The 19,734-nt window shown below is 38.6% G+C and overlaps 1 protein-coding gene across 1 annotated transcript in view; it reads left to right on the top strand.

Annotated features, from left to right (window-relative positions):
* NT5DC1 (5'-nucleotidase domain containing 1) overlaps positions 1–19,734 on the top strand; it is a 155,570-nt gene that overhangs the window by 109,237 nt on the left and 26,599 nt on the right. The gene's annotated exons all lie outside the window — the stretch shown is intronic.

The raw sequence follows: 19,734 nt of genomic DNA, 5'->3' as shown, positions 1-19,734 counted from the left end.
AAATAGCATAAGTCAGCATATATTGAACTGTATTTTAGCATTGTATGACAGGAAAGTCAGCTGTTCCAGCCCAAAAGAAATTTTGCCTGTGGAACTTTTACAGTAAAACTAAAATGAGCAGTGGAAAAACGTATTGAAACTGCATTTTAATGTTTTGCCATTTTATGTATGAAAAATAAGTAAGAAATATCTTAAATGTGCTTTTTAAAGGATTAGTTCAAATAGGAAACTCTCAAGTTGACAACCTGAGAAAAAAATAAGCTCAGAAGGGACATTGAAACTATTTATATGAAATGGGGGGGAAGCAAAAACATAAAGGGTGAAGAAGGCTCAGTTCTGCAATCATTTTATTTAGTTTCATATAATGCAAGTTGAAAATAAAATATAATTCACTTTGGATATTTTTTAAACAATCAGATTAGCCTGACTTCCTAAGGAAATCCTGCTGTGTCCCTCTGTCAGTAATCCAGCCAGCAACTTTTGAACCTGTTGGCCAGTTTCAGTAAATTTAATAGACAACCAGAAAGCTCCAAGATATTTCAACAATTTTTTTTTGTGCAAACCAGGGCAGAACAGAGGGAAAAGACTTGAAATTACTGTCTCCATTGAGAAATATTGTGTAGCATTATCTTAATTACATTATTAGTTTTTAAGTACCAATTTTCATGAAGCTGTTTCTTTCTCATACGTTCAAACAAGAACAGCATTCCCTGGAATCCTCTTACTGACTTACTGGTTTTCATTCACTATATTTTGGCATTGCAAAGAGGCTCAAGCAAGGGTTGATCACTCATTACATGAATACCTTATTAATACAGAATAAAATATGCTTTATGTTCTGAAGACCTCACTATCTCAGTAGATAAGGGACACAAATGTAACTAAAGCAATCATCAGATAAATAATTTGCTGAAACTACTAACCTGTGAGTGGATTTTTTTGTATTTGATTGACAGTAACTGGTTTCTTCTGAAAGACCAACCAGAACATTCAAAGCAAAGAATTATACATATAGGACAGGTTTTTAGAGACGTGTTTTGAAGTAGTGAAGAGTATGTGAAGTTTAAACCATCAAAATAGGAGCAATTATGTGAGAAAATGTCCAAAATAATAATATATTTTTATAATGTGTCTTTTGCTGCCCTCCCTCTGTGTTACTCACAACAAACGTATAGCTTCAGGGTAGGCACTGATAGTTTCACCCAGTCACCGCAGATACCAAGGAACACAGTTCATTTCTGAAACAGCATGCAGTGGAGCTTCTAACACATTTTTGGGAGGGGAGGTTTTCCAGTTTCCAGAATTTTTTTAAGGTTTTCTTTCATATCAGAACCACTGAAAATTCAAAGTTTCAGTTTCTAGTTTCTATCTTCCTTTTGCCACTGTAGATTTCGGGCAGAAGAAGAGTTTAGCTGCTGTGCTTCAGACCCTCTCTTCTCTGAAAGCACTGGACATAATATATCAGGGAGACAAAATTTCCTTGTTTGTGCTTTGAAATAGGAAAAAAACTAGAGGTGGACATCATAGTAAATATTTTCTTAAAGTACAAAGAGTAAACTTTTGTTAGTGTAATTTAGGGAAAAAAGCTCCAGTAAGTGAAACAAAGCTTATCCCATGAAGAAATTTGTTGCAGAAAATGAACTGAAGTAATTGCTAATCAGTCCTATCAGTTTCTCCAGGGCTCAGTTTCAGCCATGTTATGCCATCCATCAGTGAGTCTGAATTACAATAAATTCCTAATAATACCATATTCCCTTCTATTCCAAGAGAAGTGTGTTATAAATGGACTTAAGGCACAAAATATGGAATGTGTTCTTAATTTCAAACACTCCAAGTGTTGCATTGTGTACTGGAGCTAAATTTTATTTATATATAACAGGATTTTTGCTGCAGATTTACTAAGGGAAAGGTTTTAAAGTTTACTAAAGAGAAGGATAGATTCTTTTCAGTGAATAATTTCAAAAAGGTGACTGTGTTCATTAAACATTTGAAGGAGGACGAGAAATAGGACATGATGACAAAGAAGGCATTGTCTAGAAATGTGATATCGGATAACTGCTCTGCAGAAATGTTTTTGCAGTAGACAAGTAATTTTAGAACTAAACCATTTATAAACCATGAAAAATTATTTTAATTGCGCAATTAAAAATGCATCACTGCTTCATTTGAGTTTCAAGACGTGCATCATTTAAAGCAAACAAAACACTTTGAAATCTTAAAATATTTGTGTGACTGCTTTTTATTGAACTGGGGCACTGAAAAGCACAATAGTTAATTATTTAATTTTCATAATTTTCTTTCCAAGTACCACTCTGTTAAATGGAGGAACAGTTTATACATATATTTCCAGGTTCTAGAACAGCTACAATTATTTTTATCTGGCAAAACAGGTTTTATAGTTAGGGGTAGCTTATGTAGAAAAGCACATAGTTTATGGGAACAGTGCTATACAAAAAAACCTTTACTCCCATAATACGATTACCCCATAATTTACTTGTTATTCACAAGGTTACATTTTCTTTTACACAAAGAAATTCTTTAAATGGTTCTTGAAAGTACTAATAGTAGCTTGAGCTATTGCATCTAAGGATCAGGTCAAAAACGTTTGTGTAAATCCTATGTTGAGAATGTAGAATTTTCTTTGTTTTCAACAGCTACATCCAGCTTAAAATAATACATCATTCCATGAAGGACTTGAAGGAATATGAATAGCAAATACAGTTGTGACTCGTGATAATCTGCAGTACACCAAGATTTCTGTAACATTTGACAACAGAGCTTTCCCTTTATCACATCACTCGTTAATGTATGTCAAATTACTAGCCTGACTGGCAGTTCTGATCATTGTCAAATACATTTCTTAGAATGCAAAATTAAAATAGAAATGCCAAAGATAACCCTAAATTCTGTGAAAGCCTTCTATAAGTCTGTATGCACTGGCAATTCTCACTTGGTCCTAAATAAGGCTTTTATACCTTTCATTTCCAGCTCAGGAACACTTACCATCTTTTTTTATCTGTTTTTTTGATAAACTGAAAATGAGTTGCTGATTGTTCAGTGTCTGTATGTACAATGCATATTTTAAAATGTATGTATATCTTCATATATATGTGTACATATAGGTATAGGCCAAAAACAGTCCTATATATGGAGTGCCAGTGGAGGCCATACTTCTGTGAGATCGTGTGCCCTTACCCAATGCCCAGAGAAACAAACCCGCTCTCCTCCTGTGGAGAGTCTCAGGTGTTCAAAGCCTATTTTCAGTTGCACTTCCAGGCTGTCTGCCTTACTCCTGCACTTGAATATCTGTCCAGCTTATGGTGCCTCTGCTACGTGATGTAGCCCCCAATTTAGGAAACTCTTTCAGTCCTCCAATTTTTTACGATTCTCTGGTAACTGCCATTTTAACAACTCACTGCAGAAGCTTTTTTCCTCCCTCAGTCATTCTTCTCTAGCCTTCTAAAAATACAGGAAAATGCTATAAACTGAAAAGACCAATTAGAAAAGAAAATAAGGGGATAGGATATAAAATGACATACTTCTAGGCTGAAGACTGTCTTTGATTATTAGGGGCTGCAAGACTTCAGAAGAAGGAGGTGATCCCACGTCTGCTATTTAAGTTTTCTTCTGCCATCTTCTGTGACATCTGGGTTTGACTGTTGCCAGAGATGGGATACAGAACTGGGTGGAGAATCAGGGCTGATCCTATATAACTATTTTTATGCATTTGTATTCTAAGACCTTTTCGGCCTGAGGAGTGGGATCAGGAAGGGAGTGCCTTCATTTTCCTGGAAGTTAAATGTGTAAACCATATAACTTCTCTTTAGGTCATTCTTTTTATTTGAGACTTCTGTCTGTACTGCCAGCAGAATACCAAAATACTACCCAGTAAATTTTTAAGACCTTTAGTAAAACTGTAGAATATCTATTAAAAATGTGGAAATTTTGAAACAGAGGATATTGCACCGTTACAAGGGAATGTATCATTTAAATAGTCTTGCATTATTCACTGATTTGAAGAATATAAATGCCATCTCTAGAAAATTCTGATTACATTTTCAGCCAAAACACATTGAATTGAGTCTACAATAGAGCTCAGTTGCTATAATTGCTCTGTAATAGGTATCTCAGTTGCTACCTCTACAGTGAAGGCTACCTTGATAAGAAAAGAAATTTTTTTTTTCTTTTACATCAACCAGTGAGGTTAAAACTGAAGAGAGCTTGTCTACTCTTTTTCGCTATGCTAGTTGTTCCGATCATCTCTTCTAACCAATCTTGTCTTGCTTTGATCATCAGATCTTCATATTTAAATGTAGATTCAAATTTCAATTTAAAAATAGTTTTAGATTTAGCCTTTAGCTCATCAGAGATACAAGAGCACAATTGTTGGTGTTTTCATGCAGAGACTTGATATTTGGTGGAGAGCTTACTCTCCCAATAGGAACCTGGTCTTTTGCTGCACCTGTGAATCCTTACCCAAATGTATGGGTTGTGGTCCTCAGTCTGCAAAGACTGTCGTATTTTGCACAGATTTGGTTTGTGCTGAACTCCTCCAGCCACTGGTCATTGCTGGGATTAAATAGGATGACTTCTTCTGTCGTTTGACGTGGATCCTTGGTATGTCCTTATCACTGGACACTGAAGCTCGGATGCCTACTGCTTCCTCCACGAGCAGCAGAGGAGATGGGGGGAAGGAAAATCTCCTGACCTAAATGCAGAGGTGTGCAATGGCATGTGTGTGAGACAAAGATGAATCAGAGAGGGGCTGGGGGAGCCAGGTGATGGGAAGGGAGAGCACGGGACAAGGCAGAGTAAGAGCAGAGCAGCACATGTAAACACAAAGAGGAGAGGGATTTCACTCTGACGGGATTTTCTGAATTTCAAGTCTTTGCTTTTTGACTTATACCATCGTTTCAAGGAGGACTTTTGAAATAAGTATAATGTGTCAAACAGATAGCTTAAGCTGATTTACCCAGGTACTATGCAGATTTGTGTTTCCAGCCCTCCAGCCACAGCAGGGGATGTGGAGCTGCCCTCATGGAGGCTCTGTGGGCTCAGGAAGCATTTTAGGGGGAGACCACAAAGGGCCCCTTTTCCCACTTCTCTGAAGACACAAGCAGAATAACAACACCATCAGCAAAGGACACCTGTGTAATCTACTCTTCCAATGACTCGGGGTGTTCCTTTATTTAATGCAGCTGTGCTTGCTGCCATTCTTCTGGAGATGGTGCCTTTTCATATCAGCCTGTCTGGAAATATTCTATAACACGAAGCCACATAAGAATGCATATTTGCTGAGAGCTTGTGACAGAGTGGCATATAAAGGTTGCGCTGGCTGAGGACTGCATTATTCAGGAGGAATAAAGTCCATAAATGTTTCCCATATGTCTTCTAAAGTTACTGCCTTTATATTGTTATAACATCCCACAGTGCCATATAGTCTGTGAAAGCGATGCAATTCTTTTCAAGGAAATCTTGTTTAACAATTCTGTATAGTATATTGGCACTATTTTTCATGTATTTTCTGGCTATTTAGGAAAGAAAAAGGAAGGTTATAACTAATAAATAATCATATTTTGTACTCTGACTTTCAAAACTAGGTCTTTCTGTAGCTCATGAGATCATGATGTTAAGATCAAGGGTCTCCTAACTCTCTAATACCAGAAACAGGTTCTGTATCTAGCTTGCAGTAGGAGGTCTACTGTTTTAAGGGATAAAGTACGAGAAATAATTCCCTGCTTTTCTCTCAACTAGGGATTTTCGGTTTATCCATCATTTCTGGACACCCTCTTTGCAGCATGGTCAATGCCTGATTCCACTTTCTGAAAAGCAGCCTAGGATAGGCCAGTAGGGCTGACAGTGGGCCACACATAAAAACAAACTTAATCTCATATAACAGGATTTGTTTTCATACAGATATTCATCATCCACTGAAGAAGCTCTGAGGGTATTTCCAAAAATCTACAATGTCAGGCTCCTTGGTCGAATGTTTCACCTCCCATCCTGTGTTTAAATGATCTTAGTCTAAAACTATTCCACTCTGTGTACTGCATTTGCACAGATTTCAGCCACTCAACAGATTTTTTTCTGACAATGTAAACAGCTGTCTCAGGGACTTCTGGTTTCCCAATATTATTTATGTACTGTAGACAAACATGTAAAAAATCAGTGTATGTTACCTTGTAATCAAAGGGATTTACCAATTTGTCTTTTTAAAGTTTCCTAGATAGTACCTGTGTGTAGTTTGAAATCAACAGTTTGGGAATCATTTGGGAATAGAGAGGTGATCATTTCTTATCATGTCATCAACATTTGTAATTAAGTCATGGGATAGGTAAGATGGGTGACTGTAAGGGAGATGTTAAGGACATCTTTTCTAACAGTTACATTTTATTTCATGTTTGCTAAACATAGTCTTAGTTGACGATAGTCTGGATTTTGTTTTTACATGTTCAGTACAGTGGTCTATGTGAAAGCATTTAAAACAGATGCAAAAATCAAAATAAAGTTGGGCCAGTGCATACCCGCATCCTTTTGCAGAGTAGATTGCTAAAGTCACAGACAGACACAATACATTTTTAACAGTTGATAGCAAAATGTTGGCATAAAGCTTCATTTTTTCTGATAGTTTTCAAAGTCCTTGGCTACCATATTTGATGGTCATTGCCTCATAAAAAAAAGTGGGTTTTACATTTTGGTTCCACTGCAGAGATACCTAATTAGAAATTGAGGAAGTACATTTTTATTACTAATTGGCAGTGTATCACCTATAACCCTTTTGTAAAATGACGCAAGGAGCCACTCTGCATTTTGCACTGATGGTACATGTATCCACTCGTACAATGGCATAGTTAAGCTGGTGTAATTTCTGTAAGTTGCCACTCTGTAGTAGTCAGGCTGTGTGGTAGCCAAAGAACAAGGAAGCCAAACTTTCCCTTACAGTACATCCTTTTAGGCAATCTGAGCAGAGAGGCCATGCCTTTCTCCTAGGGAGAGGAATGGAGCGTTCTTGTTTTGTTCTGTTTTTCTTGGAATGGGCTTCACTGGTTTTTGCTTCAGAAGTGTTGGGAGGCCAGGTTCTCATTGCATCGTTTAGACATATTCTCACCAATGACTGGTCTCACTCGGGCATTTTACAGCACGTCAGAAGCTAGAGCTACCAGGACACAGGCTAATTCTTTAACATTTAGTCTGTTTTCCTAAACATTGAGGCTTATGCAATCACATGGCATGTCTGAGTAGGAATTTCTGCCCATCCCCTACTGCAAACCTCTATCAGTGATGCAATTTCAACCACATTTGAGTGTGGCCTAGTATTCTCAGAGATATTACAGCCTCTACAGGCTGGAGAGGAAAAAATGGGTCTGTCACTGCCAACTCAGAGAAAAGCTGCAGTGTAAACTTAGCCCTGATTAGATACCAGAGTATCTGTCCGGGAGAGCCTGGCCACAAATGACCCAGCTACAGGAAGAGCATCCATGAGACTTTGCACCCTATTAGACATTCAGTGAATCCACCTGCAAGACACAACTTCATAGAAAGATAGGCGCCATTATTTCCACTGTTGTTCATAAACAACTCCTTGTTTATTAAAAAAGAAAACAGAAAAAAATTAAATAGTCTTTGAAGTTGTTTCTGAAGTATCAAGACGAATGCTGAAATATGAATGCATTCTCCAATGTCTATCCTTCTTTAAAAGAAAAAACTAAAGTAAATGTGTTGAGCCAAGTTCTTTATATGTTTGCATAGTGTTCAAAGTACCTCAGAGGATAAAAGGAACAAGAAGTTATTCATCCAAAACTCAAAACAGTGAAAAACTGCAAAGCGTTTCTGCATAAAGACAGCAGGGGTTGCTTCAGCTGATTACCTTTGATATTAAATACCCTGTTTGGCATAAAGCTGATAAGAATATTACAGAAAGTTAGTTCAAAGAAAGCTAAAGCTGCTGCTTTCAAAAGCTGGGTATCAACAATATTCCTTTTGTTAAAACTGGAAAACATGTTTAGCATAATTGCCAAGTACTCCAAAACCAGAATTCTTTGTTTGTGGAAAGTGTATTTTCATTTTCAAAAGGAGTTACAGTAACTAACTAACACTACTGCAAAATCCTAGTTATTGGTTATATTACATTATATTCAAGGCCTGGATAAAACTCAAACCCCAATTCTTTAAGGTATTGTGCAAGCACATGATAAGAGTCAGTCTCTGTCTTCAAGGACCCCACAGGCAGACCAGATAAACGGTAAAAAAACAAAAGCACTGGCTTTTCTGTTAGAGCCAAGGAACCAAGAGACTGAATGCCTGACTTACCCATAATCATATCTCTGGCAGATCTGCATATTTAACTAACATTTCTAATGTCCTAATCCAGAAGCAGTAAAGAACTGTAAACTAAGTTTGCATAAGGACTCCATGAGAGTCTTGACTGTGAAAATCCTTTTAGCCCTTTCTAAAGGTTTATCATAATGGGGAAATTAAGATAACATAATTGCAATTAATTCTGCTGGATTTACTTCTTATGGTTCAGTGATATATCCTTTATAAGTTCAAGGAATTGGACCTACAAACTTGACGTGTTCTATACTGAAATTATTCAAATTATTCAATAATTATTCAATAATTATTTCAAATTATTGAAAGCAATAAGATAGAGTAGTTGTTTGTTTTGGAAGACAGCTCCATACCAATGATTTCTTAAAATTGGTTATTGGTAATCAGGTCATGTTTATGTCTAATTTTAATGGAAGAAACTTTCTTCATAGAGAAGCATGTCAAATGCCTTCTTAATATGGTGAATTATTTTATGTTTTCCAAGCCTCTGTACTTAGAAGAAGTTTATCAAATAACCTATTTCAGTGAAATAGGTTGCAAAATCTGTAAGTCATGATGATGCTTTAAATATGGTTGCCAAAGAGGTGACATCAGAATTTAAAAGTAACAGTTGTTTTAACAACAACATTTAATAACTATATGAACTGCAGATAAAGTGAGTTAAATATAGTAGTTATAAATTTAAACACATATATCATGACTGGGAGGTCATTAAAAGTCAAGATCTATAGAAAAGCCTCAATCATAGTTTTGTGACCACCTTCTGGTGTTGCTATTTTATTTTCTTTTATTTCAGGATATTAGCAGAGAATGGAACCACGATACAGTCTGATCTGGATTGTACCTGCAGTACTAGAGAGATAAGGCACGAAAGCTCCCACACTTAGGAAGCCAAATTCATCCAAAAAATGCGGCTTGTTTTTACAGCAGAATGAGCTGCTAAGGGCCTGTCAACCCCATCCTCTGTAGTGAGTCCCCACAGAACGTGAATTGCCGTATCCTAGTCTGTGTTTTCAAAACCAAAACCAACATACCTAAATGACTAGTTTGTATTCCAGACAAAACTGTGTTCAGCAAACAGACTTGTCTGGCTTAAGGGAATTTTCCTCCAACACATGAAAAGATTATTAAGAGGAGATGATTTTTTCCTCCATAGTCTCTGAGAAAAGACAGCCAAACACTATGCAAGATTTAGAAGCAAAGCAGTCAGCACTCAACATAGATCACATTTATAGTGTGGTAATACTCTAACAATGTGTGATGCTCAAAAAGACTTGGGATTTACAGAAGATTTCACACTGAATGTGAAGACCCAATTCTGTGTGGAAGACAAAAGCAAGTGCACATCTTCCATACATGAGCAAGACTTGCAACACTCACTCTCGTTGCAGCATTAGTAGGACCCGTTCTGAAATAATACCTTCAGTTCTCATGTTTATACTTCCATAGAAGCGCTGCGAGTTTGAAAGGATTGGCTAAGCAATTGCGTCTGAGGGACATGTAAGCTCACTTAATTTAATTTATCAAAAAGAACATTAAGATGTAGTCTTAATAATCAAGTAGTTTGTGGCTCCTTTACATTGGATACATGGGAGCTCATACTAGTATAACATAATACCTGAAGAATGTCTAGCAATTATTTATATAGATAATTCAATATCCAGAATTCTAGACTAGAAGGTTTTTTTAATATTGCTTCTGGTTATATGAAATACTTCTTTTCACCTTCATTCTATTTCCCAGCACACATAAGAGTGTCCACCCATGACTGGGGGAGGGGGAAGAGCTAAATTGGAAATACCAAAAGACTGAAGGGAACACTAGGGAAACAAACCAGAAGCTGTTTTGGCATTAAGAGAATGCATGTTTCCTTTTGATCTGTTTTGTGCATTTTTAATATAAGATGTTAAACAGATACATTTTATTTTGTCCATGGAATAATAAAGGTCCCACTGGAAAGCTTATTAACTCATGCAGATCATTACCAGACTCTTCTGCTGTTTATAAGTAGGATGTTACACACTTGGTAGCTTAGTTCAAAACCTGACTTCTTTTCTTGCGAAACCTGTATCGGAGAAATGGATAGTTTTCAGAAGCTAATTTTTTACATTCAGTTGCAAGCCTCTCCCTTAAATAAAAATTGACTCACAACTACATTGTAAGGGTGACGTCATATGTCAGAAATCACAGAGGTCTATTTTGAAATAAATAAGTACCAGGAATGGATACAGAAACCACAGTGTATAGAAACTGCTCTGGCTATCTATCATTTGGTATTACTCAGACAACTCCCGTTACAGGCAACGAAGAGCTAGCCAACACGGTCAGTGGAGGGCTGTACAGCTGCCCAAACGGCAGTGCCTACGCTGAACTCTACAGAATACATTGGCCCCATTGACTCAGTGTTGCAACCTGCAGCGGCTGTGCTTCCTATTGTACAGCCTTTACCTTATGTTTCTGCATCTGGGGCTGAATCCCAGTCATGGTGCACTCCTTGCCTAGTTACAGACCTCCAGTGCTAATCGAGAGCCCCAGGGAACCCAAACACAGGTCTTGCAGAAGTGGCACAGGACTTAATGGAAGACCCATGCCTTCCCAGCTTACAACTGGACTAAGGTGCTGGAGGACCTTAGGGCATCTCAAATGTCTCTAGGCACCAGTATATTAGCAACTGAATAGAACCAGGCTACCTGCTGAGTAGAAAGCTGTGATCTGTGCAGGTCTACTCCTATGCCTACAGCAGCCAAGGTCCGGCTGCCTGCAGGATGGATCGATACAAGTTTGTAAACTTTACCACTCCACTAAGATTCAGTGCAAACCTGTGTGAATTAGGTGGACATTTAGTTTAAACTTCACATTATAGTTCTTAAACAGCTGTCAAAATCCACGAGGAATTTCTGGAAGAAAGAAAGATTACCTACGTCATGGGAGGACTTATCAGTATGACTTTGCAGGGAAAAATCATTCTCTGCATAGATCACATGTGTAAGCAATGCGTGATAGAAATTGGAGGTTTTATTCATCTTTCTTCTCTGTTTAATTGGTTTCTTCTGTAGGATTCAAAAATAAGTAGATTAGACAGAGAACTTCATAAAGAGTTACCTTGTGATTTGATTTTTAATTAATTTGGAAATTGGGATTGAGGCCGTTTGTAATAGAGCAAAAATAGAGAGTTGTGTATGGTACATTCCTGGCAGAACGAGGGCTGGCAACCACTGCAGAAAGCTTCCCTTCAGCATAGTTTCCATGAATCTGTATGTGCTGGTTTTCATTAAGGAGCTTTAGAGTTCTTTTGTGTGTTCTCCCAAAATGTCAAGCTTTTATTAAGGTTAGTCTGTAGAATTGTTTTTTGCAGAAAGCACGTTTTGATTTTTGTACTGCAGGCATCAGATCTGCTATTGGAAGCAAGTAGTGAAAGGAGCTGGTTAGGAAGCCCTAGAAATGAGCTGAAAACATGAGGAGGAATCATGACCAAAGCCTGGACTAAGATCTGGTTCACTTTGATACGACAGTGAATCTCTGCCTCAGTTTCCCAGTTATTCCTCTAAATACCAAGGCTTACCTAATGTTTATGAAGCACCCGGGAGAACGTGAAAGCGGTAAGTGGCAGAGGAGAGCTGCAACAAATAGCAGGTGTGGATTTATTGCGCGTGGGGGAAATCTCAGGTTGGTAGAGAGTTACCTAGTTCAGGAGCAGCTCTGCCTCTCCCACCCAATACAGGGAAATAAAAAGTCAGAGAACACAAAACTGGACATTTCTTGGCTGGCAATCGATCGTGGGACACTGCATTGTTTAGCAAGTCCTCTGCAGCTGATGTTCAGAAGGGAATTACTTCTTGCAAGCTGAAAGCTCAGGAAAAGGTAAAAGTGATGTACCATCTTCTTCCTCATTCTCTTTGTTCTTCAGTCTGTCTTTATTATTCACGTAGGACTCCAGACGTCTTAAACTTCAATATGTATGTTGCATGTTTTTCTAGGTAGAGTTAGCGACCCCAGGTCTTTTTCTCCTCATTAGTAAACACATTAATTCTAACCTGATTCTTATCTGCTGTGAAACCACTTTATATATTATTACTGTCCGCAGATCCCAGGTGTCTCTGATACTGCCAGACTAAGGCTGAGCCTTCCCAGATGATTATTTTTTCTGGAATAATAGTAGCAAGAGATTTTATCTGTGAAATTCCTGCATACAGAGATCTGGCACAATGTTCTTGGTTCTGAGAAACAAGGTAAAGTGCATTTTCATATAGACACTAAGTGGTTTTGCAAACCAGACGAAATACACAGATAAGAACTGGAAAAGTATTATAGGAAGTGTCACGGGGATCATTTCTCTTCTTCAGAAAACTCATTACTACAAATCTTTCATGTCGGCCTTCCCATCAAAGAGTAACTAAATGTACTTTGCCAGAAAGGAATAGTTTCCATTTTTCCTTGCCATCTCGAGCCCGGTTACATTGTTCTGAGATTTACAGTGACTGTTTCACACCAAAAAAAACTTTTCCTCTTTGTTAGAACATTGATTTCCTAACGTTTTTCATTTTGTTTATTAAATATGAAGTTCTACTATAACTCAACAGACCTAATAGGAACAGGTTTTCTTGTTCTTTTTCATTCTGGTGTTCCCTGGCACTCCTGGCCCCATAGCAGACCTTAAAAAGCATCCAAAGTCTCTGCCAGTTGTACTAACCCTGGCACATTCTTTGTCATTTGAATTCATCCATGATTGTGGTCCACAGGGCTGTGAAATTCTCCCCAGACCTCAAAACTGAACTTGCCGTCACGTCTCTGTCTTCTGTCACAGGGCCTTGTCTTTCCCTTCTGCTCCCCGTCCGCCACAGGTCCTAAGTCTCAACAGGGAGCTTGGGAGGCACGCCCTCCATAGACAGGAGCTGCAAAGGGGCAGAAGAGGCACAAAGCAATGGAAAGAAGATGAAAATATTTCTTAGTTTCTCTGGCCCCAGGAGAAGTTTTCCCACTGTCTCTCATCTCCGCATTTATGGCCTGAGCAACATCACAGCACAGTTATTTGTTCTTTTATCCAGTCTACATAAATCCAGTTCTACCTCTTTCATCTTCATCTCACTTTGCCCCCCTAAGTCACTTAAACGGCTGTTGTTGCCACTGTATGGAAATACTTAATGAACCATAATATATTTACACTCATAGGACTTCTGATATATGGGAGCTTTAACCCTTCTATTTACATACCAAGCACCCAAGGTGAGGTAGGAAATCTGCGGCAGAACTGGTGACTCCCTATCCCAAAAGCCAGACTAATCCAGACCAAACCGTGGGTGCAGCATCCTCCCCCCGTGCAGCCGACCACAATCCCCCAAACGCTAGCTGCATTAGGATGCTTTTTCCGTGCTGCACCCCCAAGGACGAGCACCCTTCCCAAGGACATCCTCGGGCACGGCTCCCCCACACCTCTTGGCAAGGCACGCGCTCGAGGAGCCGGCTGTGGCTCAGCCATCCTGCTCCGCAGCTGGCCTGCACTCCAGCACACCCGTGGTCTGGGGAGGTTTCCTGGTTTACATTCTCCTCTTTCTCCTGTTGAGCTGTAACTTGTAGTGCCATCTAATTATTCACCAGCACAACTCCAAACAATTTTCTTTCTTTAGCACTTTCTGTTAAAGGCTTCCTGTGATGGACCCTAATGTGCACGTTGCTCATGGCAAGGGCGCACTGCACAACCCCAAATTTTTTAAGGGTTGTTTGTTTTTTTTTCTAGAAGGGATAGTAATAATATAAAATGCAGTAGAGAATACAGTAAAAGCATATAAGGGTCCTCCTCATGGCAATAAAATTGCAAAATCCCTATTGGGATTCATTGATGATACATGAACAGAGATATGTCTCCGAGGGGAGATTCTCTGAAGCTAAAATCAGTGTTAGGTCCTGAACTGCCTTTTGGTGCTTTTTCAACACTTTCTTAAGCAAAGGGAAACAAAATATAAGGCAGAAAATGTACCAGGAAAAAAAAGTCTGTTTGCTACTGAACAAGACCACCCACTGTGATTGTTTTGATATTTTATTCTTTTCTGGTATGTTTGATATTCTGTCATATTTATGATTTTAAACTATTAGTGGCAGTTTCTGTATTTTCTAATAGAAAATGCTCCTTAACTATTTAGTGCCATCATATTCTGATTATAATTAAAGAGGGTTTTTTTTATTATTAGTTGAAGTGCTAAGTATTATTAATAGCCTATAAAATACTCACAGTTTAGTACATATATGAAGCAATGCCAAGGTAGTCTCTTCCCTGACAGCCATATTCAAATGGTTTTAATATCGGTATGATTTTTAAGTGTGTAATGTAATGCTTCTCTTCTACCATGTAATAAAAAGAAGTCTTGGGTCAACAGGAGCCAGAACCCCACTTTCAGTAGTCTCAGATGTTAACTTTTATTTCTAGAGAAAAATTCTTATTCTAAGGCATCCAGTTTTGTTTAGAAATATTGGGAATGAGCATACTTCATAACTTCTAAATAGCAGGATACCTGTGAAGCACTGAGAGAATAATATTGTCACATTCTCTTTTTTTTTTTTTTTTGTTTTTTTTAGAAATTTCCCCTTTTCCAACAGGAAAAAAACACGTTTGAGTATTTTAACCTCCACACAGCAGCAGGGAGATGCCCAGGCTCCAGTGGCCAGGCCCCTGCCCGCTCCAGGAACACTTTTGCCGCCACTTGCTGAGCTTGCCGGGCTCAGCAGCAGCACTGTGCTAAGGAAACTGTTGTGGGTTGGGGTGGGGTTCTTCTTTTTTCATTACTGAGTCAGAGGGACAGTCTGAGCAAGGTTTTAATAACCACTGTCTGCAGCTATGGAATAATTAACAGGCAGAAGGCTGGGTGGATTTTTTTTTTTTTTTAATTCCCAAATTTCATTTTTTACCTGTGGAATCTTGAATCTTAAGTTAGTCTTTAAAGGTTGATGTAAAACGGCCCCTTTCAGAGGCAGCCGACATTTGGAGAGCTGGCACTTCAGACAGAATTAATCAATAAAATTAAAGTAGGGATTTGAGGTAGTGTAATAAGTTAGGAAAAAAGAATGGAGCTTTCTTATAAATCATAACTCAACTTGGCCGTATAAATAGTTTTCATATAAAAGTTAATGAAAATGTCTATTGTGTATTCCAGGCAAATGCGTATGTGCAATAACTATGCATGCTCATGTCTACTTTGCAAGTATTATGCCCTTTGAAATAACATATTTTAAGAATCTGAAGAAATAAAACACAAAGGCCCCTTGCAGAAGGGCCCATATATTGCTTAATGAAGACACATTTGTCCAGAATCAAATTGTCTATTGTAGTTCACATGTATATTTTATACCTGAAGTATTAAGATGTAGGGGGGAAAAAAAAAATCTTAGTCTTTCTGTAACTGAGGATTAAAGAACTTTTGTTCTTTTTTTTGTTCTTTTTTTTTTCATGTCTGAGGCCAAAGTAAATGATGGCAGGAAATTTTTCCCCACTACACTGCAGTGTCAATTTTCAGTGGGGAAGAGTATGGTCCAAGAGCAAATTGCAATATGCCTTATTTCAGTAGGTGTTACTAGAGAGACTTAGAGGGTTAGGATAAGCTGAAAGATTACAGTCTGCACAGTGCAAAGAAGATGCTTTGTGTGTCTCAATTTTATTTTAATTATGAAAACTGAAACATTTTTCTGAAGTGACAGGCTAGGTCAGAACTGACTGGTGGCCCTCATCTCATCTTCTGTGCTTCCCTCCATCTTCTGCTTCCATCCACTCTTCAAATTTTTGCACAGCAGTGAAGCACACCCTAATAAGAAAGGTTATAGACAGTTGCTTGAACTGAACTGCGTCTTCCTGAAATGATTATGTCAGTTTTCTCCTCAATTACCATACCTCTCCTAACTTACTTGAATTCAGAATGCTTTCTGGAAAAGCCTGTCTCTCTCTATAATTATATAGGGATATCTAGGATGACTATGATATTAATATTGTGGGGACATTTGTCTGGATATTGTGAGTTCCACATTTATAAGGCTCTGGAGCTTATTACAAAACTAATGAGGTCCAGAATAAAACTGTTCTAGGGAGGGAATTTATTTCTTTTCTTGCTATTTTGTACCTCTCCAAGATCCCAATTAAAAAAAAAAAAAACAAAACTTACAAAATATGTGCAAGGAAGAAATGAAATTCTGTATTTATGTCCCTTTTACCCTTCCAAAATAGAAGTTCTCTGAGTTATAAATACAATTTAAAAAAATTATGGAAAAAGCTTCACCAAATCTGCATATGAACTACATTTAAAAATGAACTTGCAGATGAATCATTTTCCAAAAAGAGATTTTCCTTTTCCAAGGAAGAAAGGCCTTGCTTGTATTTCATCATATCAATGCTTTAAATAGAAACACTTTGTTCATTAGCCAGACTGTTCCTGGGAAGGTATAAAAATGCTTTGACAGATTTGAAAACAAATTACTAAATTTGTAGTGAGCTGTTATTTTCAGTTCCTATAACACAGTAATCAAAACTTCCTAAAGAAACTTACTTGCTGACTTCTCTAAAGGAAATACTGATTTTCTTACAAACAAGTAAAACTTCAGTCTTGTCTCTACGTAGCCTGTTGCTTGGCATAATTAAGCAGTAAGGCAGATTTTAATAAAAACTAAAAAGGTTTTAGTAAAACTAAAAATTTAAAACTTGTTTTTTCTAATTTATTTCTCTTCTCTAAGGAGTCTGTGTTTCTTATATGCCCAGGGCAATTTGAAAATACACTATCTTGTACTTTGGTCTTATCAAGCCTTATAAATGAGTGAAAGAACAGAAGTCCATCGTGAGAAAAGGAATTGTTAGTAATTGGATAAGTAGCACTTACGAACTATGATGAAATAGTTTATTTTTTCACAGGATGATATCTGTATTTTTCTCTCAGCTTTATCTTTTGGCGCTTTTGGCGTATTGCCAGCTTTTAGTAGTACTGTTTTTTAGTCCTCCATATGAATGAGCACGTATATGTTGGGATTGCTAAGCATAAGAAAGCTGTATCACTGCCTATGTAAAATTAAAAATCATGTTCCAGTTTTCAAAACTGAATTTTTACTTTGATTAGTTCAGCCTTTGTCTCACCAACCATAAGCCACCCCAGAGAAGGCAGAAGGGTGCAAGGGCAGGAAGGGGAGCTGATCTTCAGGCTTTTTCTGAAAAAAATCAGACTGGACAGCCAAAAATGGAGACGGCCAAAATCACTAGTCACTTTGGGAAGCCTTAACGTTTTATTTCAGCACATCATGCTAAGGGAATAATTCGTTCCTTATCACTTCCCTGCAGTCATCCAGTCAGACAGGAGGCTGGCAAGCGCTGGTGCGTGTGTCGGGCAGATGGATTTCACAGATGCTTCCAGGGCACACAAGTAATTCAGGGATGGCAAAACACACAGTAATATCTGTATGAATCCTGGAAACCACCCAGCAAAGGTGGTTGATCTATACATAGGAATTTGGGGTGCTACCCTACAGAAGGGTGCCCATAGGGTATGAAGTTTTACCCCCAGCAAGCTTGTAAGTACTTGCTTTCTTCATGAAGAGCATGCCCACAGAGGAACTCTACAGCTTATGTCATCCCATCTCATTCCTTTTACAACTGGAAGAAGCCACCAGAAGGATTTTACTTAGGCAGGTCCCTTTGGCTCGACTGTAAAACGATGTGCTTTCCTGCCCCAAGTCCCCTTCTGGAAATGAGAGTTTGTGTTTCTTAAATGAGCTCAAAATGCCATCTAGAATCAGACTGTGCTTGCAAGCTGGGCTGGAATATAACCCGGCCTTTATATTAATGTCCTTAGGGCCAGAAATGACATTATTTTAAATTGCAGAGAGGCGTATCAGTATGATAGTTGTGGATCATAAAACGTACTTGTTTTACAATAGCCCCCTGAGGTGGTAACCAGGGCTTCAGTGAGCTAAACACATACGCTCCTCTGCGCTAAGTGCCTGCACGCAGTGAGAGCCCGCAAGAGCTGCCCATGGGTAGGAAGAGAGTCACCGCATGTTTTTATTCTATTTATTTATTCTTTTGTTCAAAGGAACAAAAAATATCAGTAACCCTAATAGCCGGTCTAACTAGATTTGTATGGAAACGAGTTAAAGGCTATCGGGAGGAACACAGGAAGGCAGAAGAAGAGGCTGCTGGGGAGCTGTACACACACTGCAGTTAAACCTAGCACACCTTCAGCTGGCATGACCTCCAGGCATTTGGAGTTCTTTTTTACCCGTCTCTGCCCAGTCAAGTAGGTGCGAGGTGTCCTCAGGCTCTCAGGTGAGTCACTCCCGGGTCCTCGCCCCAGCACGTAACCAATGCTCGCCATAGGGCACCCAACCAGAGGAGCAGTGCAGGGTGGTGGCCTCAGGGGTGGTGAGCTGATGAAAATTAACCTCGGTGTAGGTGTAGCTGAGTATGGGTGAATAAGTGTCAAAGCATAAATTCGCCCTCACGTCTTAGCTTCTCTCTTAACCTTGGGCTTCCCAGATGGGAGCCCCATCTCACGTGCTGGGGTTTAACAGTGTAAACAAACGCCAGCCAGGTTAGGGATGGAGCTCCAGGTTCAGACCCTGGGCTGAACATGCAGTGTGAACACAACCTCAGCACCGCATGTGTTCGGGTTTCCATCTCGGCAGGTATAACCCATAAGCAGATAGCAAAGCAGATGGCAGTAAGGAAGTGTGTGCAGAGTTTCTTCCCAAGGAGCGACTCTGTGCCAAAGTAAATTACCATCAGTTGTCATTTAAATGGGAATAAGCTTCACTGATTACTTTTTGCATATTCATTCAGAATGAAACCAGATGTTCCGCAGCCCATGTTATAAACCTGCAACGCACATTTAAAGGCAGGCAAGAAAATTCTCACAAGAAAAAGGATATTGCGTCCTGTTAGTGAATTGGTTTATCTGAAAAAACATATCTGCTAATGGTGATGGGAGTACATTTCTGAATCAGAAAACATTTCCCAAGCTGTTAGACACAGCAATATGCAAATTGCCATTCCAGCAATATTAATATTGCCCCAGCATGAGTCAAGCTTTTGTTGTTGTTTTTAAAAAGGAACAGTAACTTCCCCTCAGGAAAACTGCTCTCAATCACTGTTGAGGTTTGGGTGAGTGTTTTAATAGAATTATTTTCTGGGTTTAATTATTTTAATTTTACTTGCTTGCTACCTTTACATTTCTTGTCGTGGCACGTTTTCAGTCGACAGCCAGGAATCCAGGTTGCAGTGATATATTAGACTTCAGAAGGAAGCAAATCGCTCTATCTAAATCATCTGAGAAATTCTTTTTGGTTATCCAGTCTGTCTGAAATTGTCAGGATGTCTCCTTTTCCTCCCAGCTTATAAGACCTGAAGCATTAGCATCCCCGCCTATATATGTTTGCTTCCTG

Source organism: Pygoscelis adeliae, unplaced genomic scaffold (genome assembly GCF_000699105.1).
Source record: "Pygoscelis adeliae isolate BGI_AS28 unplaced genomic scaffold, ASM69910v1 Scaffold54, whole genome shotgun sequence".
NCBI lineage: Eukaryota > Metazoa > Chordata > Aves > Sphenisciformes > Spheniscidae > Pygoscelis > Pygoscelis adeliae.
This window is presented reverse-complemented; position numbering and strand designations above follow the sequence as displayed.